Source organism: Pteropus alecto, unplaced genomic scaffold (genome assembly GCF_000325575.1).
Source record: "Pteropus alecto unplaced genomic scaffold, ASM32557v1 scaffold88, whole genome shotgun sequence".
Classification (NCBI taxonomy): Eukaryota; Metazoa; Chordata; class Mammalia; order Chiroptera; family Pteropodidae; genus Pteropus; species Pteropus alecto.
The window spans coordinates 7,525,970-7,542,884 of NW_006494611.1; positions in this window are offsets into that span (position 1 = coordinate 7,525,970).

Genomic DNA, 16,915 nt, shown 5'->3' on the forward strand with positions numbered 1-16,915 from the left:
ACTGCCCAGGATAGAAGAAGAAGGAAATAGCTGGCTTCTCTCCTCCTCTATCTAATCACCTGACACTATCTCCCATTAGCAGAACCAGCAGGAAGCCAGCTGACACATAGCTTGATGATCACAGTTTGCAAGGCTTAGTTTCCCCTACAATGTCAAGCAGCACATGAAAAGAAGGAAGAACAGATCTATAGGAGAGCTAACAGACCCAGTAGTGTGAATGGATGAGGTAAGGGTGTATTTGGAGGTATCGAAATAGTTTAACAGCTTAGACCAAAGTAGTGGCAGAAAAAATGGAGAGAAATAGATGATTTGAGGTATATTTAGGAGAGAAAAATCAGCATGACTTAGTGACAGACTATATTTGAAAATTGAGAGAAAAAGGATATTGTGAACAACTTGTTTCATTGGGTTAGTTTTGCATTTTCTGCAGAACTATAAAGATGCCACTCAAAATAATCCCTGAGTGTTTAACCAAATGGTTCCTCTAATTATTAATAAGTAAGAAAGTGTGGCCAGCAATTGGCTAGACATCATACAGCAAAGAAGGAAGGAGATTGGCTGCAGCTGCGGGTTGCCATGGTAACTGTGGTTGGTTATTGTCATCAGGCTGTTCAGGAGAGGATAGCAAGTTATTTAATCAAGGAACAGAGAATTTGTAGAATAGGACATCTGGATATATCTTTAGGCTGGAAAGCAGTATTGTGTTACTGGTTATAAAGACAAACTCACTAGAGAAATGTGAATTTATGGGAATTAATTGCCAGTGTGTGTGTGTGTGTGTGTGTGTGTGTGTGTGTGTGTGTGTGTGTGTGTGTGTGTGTGTGTGTGTGTGTGTGTGTGTGTGTGTTATTAAATATTTGAAAAGTACTGTGAATTTCTACAAAGAGTCAGTTAGCCAGTCCAAACATAAGTTTTTAAATTCCAGGTGTCGGAATAAAGGTGAAGACTAAAGTGTGATGTAGAGGAATTCATGAGCCAAAACATGAATGGCTACAGACTTGTCCCATGTAGCTGTCGCTGTATTTAAGAGGAGTGAAGTAGAGTGGACAAGAGAGCTCAGTAGTCACCAGACTTGCCCTTGGCATTGTTGCCTGCTAAGTCCTCAGCAGAGCCAGAATCTTGACACCAGATGCTTCTATTATTATTATTTTATAAATTTTAACTTTAATAACAATGTGAGCAAAAGATAGCTAAACCATTTTATTAGTTACAATCCAACCACATAATGGTAAATATATCTATGGCTCAATAAGGAGATATTATTTAAGTGCATATGCATGGCTTTGTTATAGTTCCTGATAGGAATTCAAAGAAATATAGGGCATGTTTTAGCACAATTACAACAAAATCCTTTCTTTAATTTTTGTAATACATTTAACTAGGCCTAGTAATACTGAATTCCTCGTGAATTCACATTTCTGGTTCATATTGACATTTTACATGTACTAAAGCCTCCACCTCTATCTAATTTATGAATCAGAAGAAGTTAATATATAAGAATATAGGTCAAAAGATCTGAAGAGATAATTATAATGTGTATATTGTCAAACATGAATGGAATGAGGGGTTTCAGATAGACAAAAGAGTTATTAAACAGATTGTGTCAGGAAAGCTCCAAATGCCATTCTGACCTGCACACAATTTCTAAAGACTGACAAACAATTATAAGAGACACATTCCTGTACCAGGAATAAGAAAATAATCAGATGTTTTACATAGAAAAATAATTGAAAAATAATAGGAAACAATCAAGTGACTTGCCAGAGATGGTATCTTGAAGAGCAGAATGCAAATATCTTTATAGAAAATATATGAAGGGAAAATTGATTAAACTATTGATACTGAGATCTTTAATTTTGTGGAGGTATCTAACTTTCATTCTATAGAAACCATGGAATCACATTGGAAGACAAAAGATTGGTAGATAGAACTTGACCCTTGCCTAAGATACCTGATACCTACTCTCAGAGTCTAATCGTGAATTTTGACATCCTAAATGAGCAAGAAGCAGGTCCTAAAATTAGAAGAATTTTTACTGGGCAGTGAAGAGGAGAGGGAGAGAGAGTGTGGCAGCTCTCCTGAATGCATTCAGTGTATTGTGAATTCTCCCTCACTGGAGAGTTCCCTCACTTTGACATTGGGTTTCTAGCTCCATTCAACTATATAAATAGCCAAGGGAAATGGTCTGTTCTGAAGCCTTGGCAAGCTATTCAGAGGAGCATAACAGAAGGGAAAGTGTAGAGTATTTAATAGGTAGGATGGAGACTTAAATGGTCTACACTCTAAAATTACTGGCTTTTTTTTTTTTTTTGGTATACTTTTTTTTTTTTTATTGACGTATAATTATTGTTTTGAAAGTCAAAGTCTTCTAACTTCTGATGTTTAGGTCAAGTCTGGCAAGTCCAGTAGTAATTAATGTCCTGTTTCCTTTGTGTTGACGAGTAGCTTTTTAAAAAAGACTTCATTAGTTTTAGAGAAGTTTTAAGTTTACAACAAAATTGACAGAAAGGTACAGAGATTTACCCTACACTCTCTGTCCCCACATTTGTGAAGCCTCTCTCATTATCAAATCACTCACCAGAATGGTATATATATTTTTCATAATAGTTTTGCCTTTTCCAGAATGTCATATAGTTAGAATCCTACAGTATGTTGCCTTTTTAGATTGGCTTTTTTCACTTAGTGATATGCATTTAAGTTTCATCCATGTCTTTTCATGGCCTGAAAGTTCATTTCTTTTTAGTGCCGAAAAATATTTTGTTGTCTAGATATATCACAATTGATCCTTTTACCTACTGAAGGATATCTTGGTTGCTTTCAAGTTTTGGCAATATCGAATAAAGCTGCTATAAACATCCTTGTGTAGGTTTTTATGTGGACATGTTTTTAGTTCCTTTTGGTAAATATCAAGGAGTGTGACTGCTTGATTGGGTAATAAGAGTGTGTTTAGTTTTCCAAGAAGCTACCCAACTGTCATCCAAAGTAACTGTACAACTTTGCATTCCAACTGGCAATATATGAGATTTCTTATTGTTTCACATCCTTCTCAGCATTTGGTATTGTCAATGTTCCAGATTTTGACCATTCTAATAGGTGAGTAGTGGTATCTTTCATTATTTTAATTTGAATTTCCCTGATGACATATAATGTGGAACCTCTTCTCATCTGTTTATTTGCCATTTATCTATCTTCTTTGATAAAAATGCATATTGATGTCTTTGCTTAATTTTTTGATTGCATTGTGCATGTTCCTATTGTTAAGTTTTAAGAGAGGTTTTTTTTTTTTTTTGGTATAATTTGGATGACAATCCTTCATCGGTTTTATCTTTTGCTAGTCTATGGATTTTCTTCTAATTCTTTTGATATTGCCCTTCACAGAGCAGACATTTTTAATTTTAATAAATTGCAGCTTATCAATTATTTATTTCGTGGTTCATATCTTTGATGTTGTATATAAATAAGAATCACCATACCCAAGGTCACTTAGGTTTTCTCCTATGTTATCTTCTAGAAGCTTTATACTTTTATACTTTACATTTAGGACTATGATCCATTTTAAGTTAATTATTGTGTAAAACGTAAGTTCTGTACCAAGGTTTATTATTATTATTATTATTATTATTATTAAAGAGTTCGTGTAGTTGTCCACTTGTTTCAGCACTAATTCTTTATTTTTTCTCCATTGTATTGCCTTTGCTTCCTTGTCAAAGGTCAGTTAACTATATTTATGAGAGTCTATTTCTGGGCTCTCTACTCTGTTCCACTGACTGATTTTTCTATTATTTCACCAGTACCACACTGTATTGATAATGGTAGCTTCATAGTAAGTCTTAAAGTTGAATTCCAACTTTGTTTCCCTTTAATGTTGTGTTGGTTATTCTGAGTTTTTGCTTCTCCATATAAACTTTAGAATAAGTTTGTTGATATTTATAAATAACTTACTGGGACATTGATTTTAAAAAGTGGGTTTTTAAGAGTATTTCAGAGCTTCCTGCACCCAGAAATAAGTTATAGTAAGAGATGACTGAGTAGTATCTTGATCCCTGGAAAAGTATCAGAGAACACTGAGTGTACCAGTCATATGGGGGTCAGCTGTATCTTCTCTCTCTTACTAGACTCTAAGATCTCTGTTTCTTACCATGTGGACTATTACGTTTATTGTGTGTATCAGCTACTCAATGACTATATTAATATGTAAAAGTTCAAAATTTTGAATGGAAGTATAACACTTGTTCATAAGTTTGTGAATTGTGAAAAAGTTAGATTCATAGAAAATGCATATATTCCAGAGTGGAACACTGGCATTGTTTTTGGCAAATGAAACATTAATTATGAATAAAAATGTAAGATTTTAAACAGGAAATTTTAAACTGATTAAATTAAAGATAAACCCATAGTCTATTATTGTAAATGCAATCATTGTGGTAGCAGTGCGGTATTCATCATCTTTTGGATAGCAGTTTGTAAAGTGCTATAAAATATTTAATAATATCATTTATCGAAATGTATCAGAGAAAATTTGAAAGAATAAAAAGGGCTATATATATATACATATATATATATATATATATACAAAATCATTATCAAATTAAAAATGAGAAACAAAATATACAATTGTAAGAGAATATTTAAGTAAAATATGTCTCATCTATAATGGATTAACATTAGATGAGAAAGTTATAATTATTGAGCCTAGGTAAAACCATGGAAAATGTTGAATGAGATAAATAGAACACTAAATCAAGGATATATTCTAGGTATAGCAATGAAAAAAATTATCTGTTTATGGAAAGAAACTGGAAAATATTATGGTGAGCATCCTTCTTTTTGTTGTCTTGCTTTCTAGAGGGACTCATAAAAGAAAAACTTCTATCATTTTCGAATTGGAGTGAAGAGAGTCTATCTTCCCTCAATTTCCCTCACTCATTCTGATCTATAAGAGGATTGGTGACTTATCTGATTGGTGAGTTTGAGATGTAAGGATGTCTCAACATACACAAATCAATAGATGTGACCACTATATTAAGAGAATGAAAGATAAAAATTATATGGCCATCTCAATAAATACAGAGAAAGCATTTGACAAAATTCAATAGCCTTTTATGATAAGAACTCTCAACAAATTATATGTAGAAGTAATATATCTCAACATAAAAAGGCAATAAATGACAAGCCCATAGTTAATATCATACTCAATGGTGAAAGACTGAAAGCTTTTGTTTTAAGATGAGGAATAAGACAACACTTCTTCACTTCTATTCAACATAGTTCTAGACATTCTAGGCAGAGTAATTAAGAAAAAGGAAAAACATACAAATTGGAAAGGAAGAAGTAAAACTGTATCTTACACCATACACAAAAAATCAACTCAAAATGGATTAAAGAGATAAAAGACCTGAAACTATAAAATTCCTAGAAGAAAACACAAGGGAAAATCTCCTTGACTTTGGTCTTGGCAATTACTTTTTTTTGCATGTGACACCAAAAGCTTAGGCAATAAAAACAAAAATAAGTGGGATTACATTAAACTAAAAAGCTTCTGCACAGCAGAAAAAACAATCAACAAAATTAAAAGGTAACCTACAAAATGATAGAAAATATTTGTAAAGCAAATATTCGATAAGCAGTTAATATATAAAAGAAATTCCTACAACTCAAAATAAAATATTAGTTCACTAAATTATGCAGATCTTTCAAACAGATGGTACATTTCATTCTATAATATTAACAAGTCACCTTTGTTAATATCACCAATCTCATCAGAAAAGTCTTTAAGTATTGGGAAACTGTCAAGTTCATAGTGAAAGATACAATCTTCAAATTGCAAATGAACATACATTTTTATTTGAAAGTGCAAATGTTATTGGCAACAAATACTCAGTTGTTTTCCTTGAAGTGACAGCTTCACTTCACTCATTTTCAAGAAAATATTTACCTAATACTCAAATTTGAATACACATAGTTTGTTTTTCAATCATTCTTTCAAGTAAAAATGACATTCCATGAAAAAAGCAAATGGTTCAGTTTGCAACTCAAATAATCATACAACTGTTTTTCTTTGAGACAGTGATCTACTCCAGTACACATAAGTGCTTTATGTTTACTTCTTATTTTGTCACACAGAATATTAAGGCATGTAGCCAATGGATGAGAATTAATAAAATTAATAATTTTTAGTGCTTCATGAAGGACATTCTCTGATAAATGAATAAAACTGAATGTCAGAGAAGAATATATGCAGTAACTACAAATACAATTTTCTGTCAAAGCCTTGATTTGTGTTTAGATAGAAGAAGTTTTACCCACCAATTCTTTTGCACTATCAGTAGAAAAAGTGCATAACACCTGAGCAGTATTATAAAAATAGTTTTGACTTCAGAAAAACCCTGAATAAATTTCAGAGTTCCCCAGAAGACTGAGCATCAAATTTGAAATCTACTAAATTTGAATGGTTATGCTACAGAACTGAAGAAGACTTTCTAATTTTGTGATTTCCTTTATCATATTGACAAGACCAATTCGTTTGTTCCCAAATTTCCTTACATTATGTCTGAGAACCCAGTATTCCATGAAGGGTAAATGTTAATAATAATACCAAAAAAAAAAATAATAATAAATGTGAATTGAAGTTATCAAGTCTAGATAATTGAATAAAAATGTATTATCTGTTCTATTATTATTATGTAAAATGTCTTTAAGTACCTGATGCTTTTTAGTAGAATAATATTTGCAAAGTATTTAATAAAAACTCTATTTGAATGAATGATCAAGAATTCAAAAGTTTTTACTAATTTTGACTAGTCTTACACTTTAGTTACTTCTGTGTGGGAACTTCCATTGAATCAACAGAGAATACCAGAAGATAAACCTATAATTCATTTTCCCATGCCGTTATCAAGAAAAGAATAACTAATAATAGGTAACATTTACTGAGTGACTATTATCTTGAAGAAGTATAATTATTTATTTAATACTAACAATTCAGTGAATTAGGTACTTATAATTCCCAATTGAAGCTGAGGAAATTGAGGCTTAGAGAATATTAATGCCTCACTGAAGTCACAGAAGTATTAAGTGGAAGAGAATTTAGCATGTAGCTATTTAGTGTCATTGTGAATTCCAGAACTGATTAGAGAAAAAGTCAAGAAAGTTCATGTTAAAGATGATTTCTCATTCTTAGAACTGTAACTGGAATTACTATTCATCAGCACTGACTAGCCTCTCACATAATCTAGCTCTGGTGTAGGGTCATGCCAAGAGATTCTTTCTCGGGAGGTTGTCAGATACCAGCATTTCTTTAATGTGATCCATGAACTGAGTCATGGTTACAGAAAGCCTGACAACATTGCAGCAAGGCCTTGAGACTGGAGAGAGAGTGGGCCCGATGTTGCACTTCAGAAATTGTGACAATTTTTACACTTGGTTAGGATCAAGACTAACACAGGATCTGGAAAGCAGTTCTTTGTGGACTTGGACTTGACAGGAATTCTCTAGCGATAAATGGAATATAACCTCGTAATGTGGTGAACGATACTACAGAGGGCAAAACTTCCTTGGGAGAAGTTTCTGACTTAGGATATCTACGGCTCTGCATTTAAGTGAGTTTCTTGCTTTTTTGAAGGTAAAAGGGATGACCACTTGTCTAAGGTGCTGGAAAAATGATTCAGTCTAGCTTAAATTGCATCATTTGACCCCTAGGATCTCATTCAGTCTTAGGTGGAAGAGAATTTCAAGCAAAGAAAAAATACTGCCTTTCTCCTCACCATCGTTAGTTTCATAAGCTCCTTCCCAGGTAGACATTTCTTCCTTGGAATTCTACAAAGATGTAACAAAGCAGGACATTCCATCTTTTATTCTATACCTCTGCCACTTCACCAGGAGTATCTTATAAGAGAAATGTAAGACTACATCTTACACAAAAAAATGTGGAAAAATCAGAGATAAAGAATTATTACAGTTCTTCTTTATCAGGAATCTGTGAAACAAACTGTATGACAGTGTTAAAGAAAAAAGTTAATTCCTAATTAAACAAGATGTTATTGAACACCTGCTCTGGACCAGGCACAATTGTAGAAACTGAGATACAGTAGCGGATAAAACAGAAAAATTCTTCATGTTTATGGAGCTTACATTCCATTGAGGAGATAAAAGATAAGCACAGAAACAAATAAGTATATAATACACATGTCAGTGATAAGAATTATGAATAAATTGCAGATAGGATGTTTGAGATGAGAGACTGGATTATACATTTTTGTTTAAGTTGGCTTAGAAGCCTTTTTGGACAAGGGGACATTTGAGTGAAAACCTGAGTGCAAGGTGAGAATAAACCATATGGATATTTGTGGGAGGAGCTAACTAGTCAGATAATATGACAAGTACAAATGTCCTGAGTTGAGAGTATGCTTATCTGAGGAATAGTAAAGGAGATCATTACGGTTGGCAAAGAATGAGCCAGAGGGAGATATCAGAAAGTTAACCAAATGCCATATAATATATAGGGCCTTACAGGCAATGGTTCAAAGTATGGTGTTTGAATTTTATTCTATGTAAGATGTAACAGCCTTGGATAGTTTTGAGGAGAGAGTGACATGATATGAATTGAGCTTTAAGAAAATCATGCTGCTCTCTGGAAATCAGACCTTGAGTGGGTAAGATTGAAGCCCAGTAATCAATGGAAAGGTTCAGTGAAATAACAATAGTCCAACTGAGAGACTCTGACTTGGAGTAAGGTGGTAAGAAGTGTTTATATTTGAGATACCTTTTGAATTATAGCTTGCAGGATTTGACAATGAATTGGATGTGATATATGAGAGAAAGAATATCGTTGAGAATATTGTCAAGACTTTAGCCCAGAGCATTGAAGAAACAGTTACAGTTTAAGTGCGAAGAGAGGGACCTTAGTAGGTTTTTGTTTTGTTTTCTTTGGTATCAAGAACTTGTTATTGCCCTTATCTAGTTTGAGATTCCTATTAGACATCATATATTGGAGATGTTGAATAAGTAGCTGTATATCAAGTCTGGAGTTCTTAAGTTTTAAATTTGAGATGGTTTTAGATGGGTTTTTGTTGAGAGGAAATTAAAAGCAAACCAAGAAGAAACAAAAGGAAACTGCATATTTGTTTAAGAATGATTTCCTGTTAGAATTTACCCCAGCCCAGGAGAATTTTCAGCTAGAACAGTTTTTTTGCCGAAAACACTGTCCTCTAAGGTATTTGCAGGCTCAAACCAAGTCTCATCATCTTTACATAGCTAAATACTGACCTTATGACTGTGTCTCAGTAGATATCAGGCAATTTAAAAAATTAATAAGTTTGAGTTTCCAGTAAAGATGGTAGAATAGGTAAATGCTGTGCTTGCCTCCTCTCACAACCACATCAAAGTTACAACTAAACTATAGGACAGCTATCATGAGGAGTCACATGAAGTTTAGCCAAACAGAAGTCCTACAACTGGGGACACGCAGGAGAGGTCACCTCGAGACTTGTAGGAGAGATGGAGACGTGAAACAGGCTAGTCTCCATACCCACATGTGGCAGTTGGGAATCAGGAGAAATAGCTCAACTGTAGAGATCCCCCAGAGGAACAAGGGGGACCTAGCACCACTCGAGTTCCTCAGCCCAGCATTCCAGGACTGGGATGAGTACTTCGCACAACTTCTGTCTGTGAAAACCAGCAGAAACTGTGGATAAGTGAGATGGAGGGCTGTAGGAGTTGCAGACTTTCCTCTTAAGGGGCCCACATGCAAACTTACTTGGTGACAGACTCACTTGCTCTGAGTTCCAGCTCTAGGGTAGCATTTCGAAGAGCACCAGGGACATACGAGGAGGAACTGAATTGTCTGGCTTTGGAGCAAGGGCTGGAGGGAAGGCTTTCTCCCAGAGAGAAGTTCTGGAAGAGGGCATCGTTTCTTTGTTGGGCCCTCCCCTATCCAGCTTGCAGACCCAGGCAGGCGCTATATCTGAGTCTCCATCAACGTAGCTAAAACTGGTCACCCCATCCTGGTGATTCCCTGAGATTTTGCCTCTTCCAACTTGTGGGCCCGCCTCAGCCACTTCAAGTGAATTTTCCAAACAACCTGTCTTGGTTCACACTGTGGACTTTCCTAAAATCTCTCAAATGTTCATAAAACCTAAACTATCAGCATCTGTCCTGTACCTCTTGCTGAGCAGTCCCAAGCCTGGCACTAGCCACAGCCAGCCTTGGTTTGCAGCTTGGCCTCTCAGGGCACTTCCAAGCCAGGCGTGGGTGGCAACCATCTGCGGATTTCTTAGCGGCTCGTGCCAGGTGGCCCCAGGCAGGGTACAGGTTGTAGCTGAACTTGGCCTGTGGCAAGGCCCCTCCCAGCCTACGCACAAGATGGATGGTTTCGATCTGAGCTAGAGTGCCACCTGGGCTCACATCTGAAGACAACACACCCAAAGGACAGACAAGGCAGGCACCAGAGCCCTGATAAAGCAAATTCTGCTCTGTAGGCTCAGCCCCTGTACAATAATTCTTCCACTGGTCACGGCCAGCCATCACAACCAATCTTCCCCAGGGTCAACCCCTCTCATTGACGAGCAAACAACAACCAAGGCTCAACTATAAAAGGAGGGCACACACAAACCATACAAGGGACATACTTGAGCACCTAGGTCAGGTGACCAGGGAAGACTGTACCACTGGGGCAGAAAAGGTACATATTATGTAATGCCACTCTACTAAGACAGATAGACACAGACACAAACACAAGTAGGCAGCTAAAATGAGAAGACAAAGAAACATGTTCTAAGTGAAAGAACAGAACAAAGCTCCAGAAAATGAACAAAACAAAATGGAGACAAGTAATCGACCAGATGCAGAGTTTAAAATACTTGTTATAAGGATGCTCAATGAACTGAAATTAAAGACTTATTAGAGAGAACCAACAGTAGATGAAGTAGAAAATCGAATCAGTGATCTGAAAGATAAGGAGCAGAAAACACTCAATCAAAACAGCGATAAAAATAAATAAAAATAAATGGAGATAGTTTAAGGGGCCTCTGGGACAGCATTAAGTGTACCAATAATTGCATAATAGGGATACCAGGAGAAGAGAGAAAGCAAGGAATTAAAAACTTATTTCAAGAAATAATGACTGAAAACTTCCCTAAACTAGTGAAGGAAACAGACATACAAGCTAGGAAGAACAGAGAGTACCAAACAAGTTGAACCCAAAGAGGCCCACACCAAGACACATCATAAGTAAAATGCCAAAGGTTAAAGATAAAAGGAGATCTTAAAAGCAGCAAGAGAAAAGCAGTTAGTTACCTACAAGGGAGCTCCCCTAAAACTGTTAACTGATTTCTCAACAGAAACTTTGCAAGCTAGAAGGGATTGGCATGAAATATTCAAAATGATGAAAAGCAAGGATCAATAACCAAGATTACTCTACCCAGCAAAACTATCATTTAAAATGGAAGGACAGCTCAAGAGCTTCCCAACAAAAATCAGCTAAAGGAGTTCATCATCACCAATCCAGTTCTACAGGAAATGTTAGAGGGACTTTTTTAAGAAGAATAAAGAAAAAGAAAAAAAGATAAAAGTATGAATAAAAAATGGCAATAACTACATATCTAGCAACAATTACTTAAATGTAAATAGATTAAATTCTCCAATCAAAAGAAAAGGTGGCTGAAAGAATAAGAAAATAAGAACCTCACATAAGCTACCTACATATGCTCACTTCAGATCGAAAGACAGACTGAAAGTAAAGGGATGGAAAAGATGTTTTATGAAAATGCAAACAAACAAACAAACAAAAAAGATAGAGTAGCAATACTTATACCAGAAAAAAATAGACTTTAAAACAAAGGCTATAACAAGACACAAAGACCCAGTTATTCCCTTTCTGGGTATTTATCCTAAGAAGCCCAAAACACTACTTTGAGGGGACATGCGAATTCATGTTTGCTGTAGCATTATTTGCAATAGTCAAGATATGGAGCCTACTTGAGTGTTCATCAATGGGTAAATGGATACAGAAGTGGTGATACATGTATACAATGAATATTAATTACTCAGCCATAAAAAAGAATGAAAACTCGCCATCTGCAACAACATGGATGGACCTAAAGGATATTGTGCAGAGCAAAGTAAGTGAGACAGAGACAGACAAATGCCTTATGATTTCACTTCCATGTGGAATCTAAAGAACAAAATAAACAAAACAGAAACAAACTCTTAGATACAGAGCACATTTTGGTGGTTGCCAGATGTGAGGGGGTTTGGGGCAGATGAAAAATGGAAAGAAATTAAAAGTATAAATTAGTTACAAAATAGTTATGCGGATGTAAACTATAACATAAGAAATATAGTCAATAATGTTGTAATAACTGTATGGTGTCAGAAGGGTACTAGATTTATCAGGGTGGTCACTTTGTAAGTTACATAAATGTATAATCACTATGCTGTATACCTGAAAATAATATCATATGCCAACTGTAATTAAAAATAGTAAAAAAAAACTTTTAAGAATTTAGCATGGCATAAGAGATGAAATACTGTCATTTGCGACAACATGGATGGACCTCGAGATAATCATGCTAAGCGAAATAAGCCAGACAGAAAAAGTTGAAAATCATATGTTATCACTTATATGTGTGATATAAACCTAAAAGCAACAAACGAACAGGACAAACAAATAGAGACACATGGACATAGACATGGACTATAGACTAGTGGTTGCCTAAGGGTAGGGGGTGGGGAAAGAGAAGGTAGGTAGACGGTTAAAGGGGGTCAAATATAGGCGGGTAGGAGGAGGGTGAAGTGGGTAAAGGGGATCAAATATATGGTAGCTGAAGGAAACTGGACTTTGGGTGGTAAACACACAATAGAATATACGGATGTGAAATTATAATGTACATTTGAAAATTATATACTTGTATTAACCAATGTCACCCCAATAAACTTAATTAAAAAAAATTAGCATGGCAAAACAGGAAATGTGATAAAAAATAAATTTTCAAAAAAAATAAGGTTGCTAATATTAGATTAATGTTCAGAGCACACCATATATAGTTCGTCGTGTGCACTTAATTCATAATTTTGGCTAAATGAAAATCTGGTAAATAAGGACATGTCTTAATAGTTAAAGTTAATACATGTGCTACAAAATTTAATATATAATGTAAATTACTTCAATATCGTTGATTTTCTGGACAACGCTTGCTTTTAACTTACTTTTTTTTAAGGTGAGAGTTCAAAAAGCCATTAATAATAAAAGTAAGTTTCAACATACTCTGTTGAAATTTAATGAATAAGTAAGACCCTTTAAGAGTTAAAAATACCTTTTCTTATAAATTATATATTCAATAAATATTACTTTTGTCTCTCAATTTAAAAAAATAACATTCATCTGAAGAGCAACATTCTTTAACTTAATATTGTCCTGACGACCAAGTCATTGGTTCTTGCAGATTCAGGTTTTACTTACATTGTTTCTACCATATTAAATAGTTTAATATAAACCATAAAACACATAGCTTATAAAAATTAGAGTTTTTGAAAATGTCTAAGTAGGCTCAATAATAATGTAATAAATTTGAGGATTAAAACTTAGTCTCTCAGAAAATTTCATGTTTTCTTTTCTCTGGTAAAATTGAAATATTATGTGAAGACTGCTTTTTCTACATTTATTTTTATCATCTTTTTATATATACTAAAAACACAGGAATTCAACTGAGATGATTGTCTCAGACCTTGAAAATTATAAAAATTAAAAAACTCTTCTACAAACTTTTATAATTCTATAAGCAAGACACATTCATGTTCATACTTAAAGAATAGACGTTTTCAAAAACCTACTATGTGTCAGGTACTGAGCCGTATATTATCTTATAGTTCACTGACAGTCCCAAGATGGAGCTTGTTGTCAGGTTGTCAGGTCCACAGTAAGGAACAGAAACAGTGATTGGGTTACATTCATCAGGATGCAGGGAATTAAAAGATTTATGACGTGTAATAACCCGGGGGAAAAAAGCATAAATGTTACAAGTTTCTGAGGAAAAAACCAAACAAACAGGTCTTTATAAAAAGAATTTTCCTTTCTCTAGCAAACCTATAGCTTAAGTTTGACTGAGAGGATTAACCCTGATATTTTCTTTAGAGGAATTTTTTTTTCTTTTTTTCTGAGCTGGACTCCTGCACAGTGAGGTAGCAGTTTAAATTTAAAAAGATTAAATTACACAGGGAACTTCATCTCAACCTACTTAATTTCCTAGGATTTCTGGCCCTCATACTAGGCTGTTTTGTAAATGTACAACAAACTGAAATCATGGGAGAGTTTGAATCTATTTGTGCAGACTGCTGAGCAATAGAGTGGAAAAAAACACAGGATTTGGACCCAGAAGATCCAAACCTTAAATCTTGTCTCCATCATTAATTTTGCTAGTTTGGTCTAAACTCTTCCTTTTTCCACATCTCAATTTACCTATTCGTATGAGGAGATCAATGATTATGTTAGAATTTTATTTCCTAATAATTATAATAAAAGAATGGAGACCCTTTGGTCCAATTTGGTTCATATGCTCTTCATTTACTTAATCACTATTCTTCAATTTATTAATTTATTTACTAATTATTTAAACTCGACTATGGAATGGGTACTTATTTAGAGATCTGTGATACAGTGATGAACTAACATAGATAATATATATAAATGTATAAATTCCCTGCCTTCAGAAAGTATTTATTCAGTGGGACAGACAGAAAATACACTAACAGGTGAATAAATATATATTCTTCCATTCTTGTCATGTTATAAGAAAAAATAAAGCAGGACAAGGGAATAAAGAATGATAGAGCCCTATTTTATACAGGGTAATCACACAAGTGTTTTATAATATTGTGATATTTGTGATTCTTCTGGGAGAAAAACAATAAATTTAAGAAAGTCGCTTGCAGATTGTATCACAGGAACAGCAAAGGGACCAGAGTTGTTGGAGCAGGATGATTTAGGAGGACAGTGGTAAGATATGAGGATGGGAAGGTAGCTAGTGTCAGATTTTATTTAAATTTGTTGGAAATTCTGGGAGATTTAGAACAGTAAAGAGACAGGAGAATTATCTAACTTATGTCTTCAAAGGATCACTCCTGTTACTACTTGGAGAATAGACTGTAGAACACAGGACTGGAAGTGGGGGACCTGTTGGGAGGATGATTGTGGTTGGATTATAGTAGCTGGTGGAGTGAAATGGTCAAATGGTAGAATCTTGCCCACCCCTCAATATTTCCTTTTCTACTAGCCTTCTCAGACTCTGAGGCTATTAACTGCTCCCTACTTCTGGGCTCCCTTTAACACTTAATACCAATAATTTCTTCTCTGTTATAACAAAATTACAATATGCATTTGCATTAGTTTCTCAAGGGTATATATCTCAACATTGCTGGACTACAGTGAATGGATTACTTTTACTAGATATTTTGAAACTGGCTCTCTATAGCAGTTTACACATTGATGCTTGCAGATAAGGAGGAGAATCCATTTCTTTATATCTTAGTCTACACTTGGTATTTTTAGAATTTAGGATTTTTACGATTTTTCACATTCTGCAGAATATGAAATTGTTTTCCCCTGATTATTAGTGGTCATTCAAGGTTCTTCTCAAAACTTGAATTGTATCCTATTTGATGTATATTTATATTTTTCTCAGAATTTCTGTTTTTGGGGCCCTTACGTGTAGCCCTTATGTGAACTCTAGGGGGCGTTGTTCACATAGACCACAGTGAGAATGGTGCCACTCCTTTGTTGCAACAAAGTAGCTCTGAGGAGGCAGAGACTATATGTCTTACCTACTTCTCTATGCAAAATTGTGTTTGGATCAGGATTTGGCACGTAGTAAGCCCTAAATAAATGTTGAACTGAAGAGTTGGTAGTTTTACTGATATTTCAGTAACATTGCTTTGCTTCCAACATCTCAAAAAGTAAAATAGTGAACTGGCTTCACTAGGCATTATTTTTATTGCATCTACTTTTTCTGTTTTATTCTTTTCTGAAAGTCACATCATCAGGAAATGTGCTTGTCTATATGATATATTGTGACATTTGGCTTCTTAATTCTGTAACATGGGACTTTCAATACTGAGTCCATATATTATACTGGAAGATGTATAGTGTGGTAGGTTGATTTCTGAAATTAGGGAAAGGACCCTACCCAATTAACTGTGTACTTGAAATTGTCAAGATAAAGGCTTCCGTTTAACCAAAAGAATTATTATTCCTGTGAACACTAATCCCTTATATTTGTGCAGTATTTTTGGTTTACAAAGGCCATTCTCACATATTATGTCATTTTACTTCTACTAAAACCATGTGAGTTAAGTTGAAAACATATTATTATTGAGAATGAGAGATATTAGTAAGTTGGTCAAGGCCACAGAGCTAATGAGGCAGGCAAAATCTGATTTTAATGGGCAGTAATGTGCCCATCTATGAAACTAAACATCCTAACTTCATTTGCTGCTGAATGCAACCATGAGAAACCATTCTATCCAATGACACATAAAAATGGAAGTTGGCTGAGAATTCGTTTCATAACATATTTTTTCCTCTTTCATAGACATTAGTGTTTTATTGCTTGCAAGTCTAATTCTGTCCTGGGGCCTTGCTTCCCAGAATACCTAAACTGGTATTCTGACACATTTGGTTTCAGTGACATTAAATTATTAAAATGTAATAATTAAAAAGTAGAGCTAGTAAAGGTCCACATCAGAGCTAGGCTTGTGACTCTAATATACCAGACTTCTTTGAGAAAACTCTTAAGAAGAATAATGGGCTAAGTAATTAGGAAGATGATAAAAGATTCAATAATAGGTAAATAGGTTTGTTTCTCATTCATACTTACCTTTTAGGCTAGTGATTATAGCTGTCAACTTAAATGTCCAAAGATTGGGG